Below are 1,938 nucleotides of genomic sequence, written 5' to 3' on the forward strand. Positions count from 1 at the left end.
TAGACAGCCCCGCCAGCACACGGGCCCATGATCAGAGAAATCTGAGGGATGACTCCGGATGCTGTGACATTCCTCTATCAAAAGAGAAAGGCAAAGGCATCCTGTTACAGAGGTGTTCCAGGAATTATCTGCTGAAAGATAAAGGCAACAATAAAATAACATTTGACTTTTTCCCCACAGAAATTCTATCCTGGAGGCAAGAGAGCTAATCAGTAAAGTTCTTCCAAAATTATATGTGTAATTTCTCCCCATAACTGGTGGGATGGTTGGCATATTATTTTCTGGGGCAAATATCTTCTCTCCTCTCCCCTCCTTGGCAACAGTACCCCAAAACCTCCACTAGACATGAGCTACAGAAAGAGTCCCATCACCCTCACCCCAGCTCCAAACACCTTAGGCCCAGCTCATCCTCCTCCTCACCATCTGTACAAAGCTAGCTAGAAAAGGAATGAACCTGAGAGTGTACCCAGCCAACCCTTATCCTACAGCCCTGACCTCTATTTTGAGCCAATTCATATCCCCCACAGAGGACAACCAGCTGTTGCAAGGCAAGGCTAAGAGGCAGGTGCTACTTTCCACTGAGTCTTCAAAGTCTGCCCATTCCCAACATGGCATGTCAGGGAAAATGAAGTAGGAGGAGCTAGAAAATCTCCCTAAGGACAATGGTGTTGTGAAGGGCTAAGCTTCAGGCCACCTCCTGGGAAAAAACAAGATGTGGCGGCTCGAGGTCCCCGGCAAGGTGATAAGGGTCCAATTGTTCCTTGCCTTACCCCAACCCCTTTCCTTCTCCCGAGTCCCAGCAACTAAGGAAAAGTAGGTTCAGTTTTTGGCCTGCCTTGGCTCTAAGCCCAGTCTCTATAAACACTGGACACAGCTTAGGACAGCACACAAAGTCATCTATACTCTCTGCAAAAATATCAAGGTGAGCAGGCGATTTTCAGCTATGGCAGAATGAAGAGTCAGAAAATTCTCTCCCCAGGAAACAACTATAAAACTAGACAAAATTGCCAAACAGATATTTCACGGTCCTGGGAATAGGCAAATGTGAATAAATTGAAAAATCATTATGATTATAAAACTGCTAAACTTGAGATATGAACAATGAGAGTCTGTGGCATTCTTAACTAAGGTTCCTACCATTGCCCACAGCAGCTCACAATGTCCTTCAGGGTGAAAGAAAATAACACCAGACAGTAATTCAAATATACAAGAAGCAATTCAAAGCACTGAAAATGGTAAATATGAAATTAAATATAAAATACTGCATAAAAATAGTTGTCTCTCTTTTCTTAATACTTTAAAAGACAAAACTGTATAACAATAATTACAACACTGTATTTTGGTCTTACAAGATATATAACAATAATACCACAAACAAAAAGGAAGAAAAATGGAGCTATATTGGAGCAAAGTTCTTATAATTTACCAGAATTAAGTATTAATTTGAAGCAGACTGTGACAAATTAAGAAACATGTTGTAACTCTTAGAGCAACCATTAAGAAAATTACAAAAAATACAGTTCAAAAAAAAAGAAATCAAAAGTTAACTAAAAATATTTGTTTAACACAAAAGAGCTGAGTGACATCACAGAAGATGAAATAGGACGCTCCAGGAAACTGGAGCAGAAACAACTATTCAGCTGACAGGAACTGTCTGGAACTCTACAGTCTAGTCAAACACTTGCAGAGTACAAGAGAGAGTCTGATAAAGAAGCAGGTAAATTCCAGTCAATTTCCACATTTAGCACAGCTGCTACTACCCCCAACCCATAGCCCATGGCCCACAGCAGATAGCCATGAGGATGGCAGCCTCTGTTCTGGTGTGGCTAGCCAATGTGAGGATGAGCAACAAGAACCCTGTTCTGCAAAAATCAAGGTTGGGGGCCGGCCCGGTGGCGCACTGCTATAGTGCGCCGCTTGGGAAGTGTGGCGGCGCTC

This window comes from Galeopterus variegatus, unplaced genomic scaffold, assembly GCF_000696425.1.
Source record: "Galeopterus variegatus unplaced genomic scaffold, G_variegatus-3.0.2 Scaffold6308, whole genome shotgun sequence".
In the NCBI taxonomy this organism is placed as follows: Eukaryota; Metazoa; Chordata; class Mammalia; order Dermoptera; family Cynocephalidae; genus Galeopterus; species Galeopterus variegatus.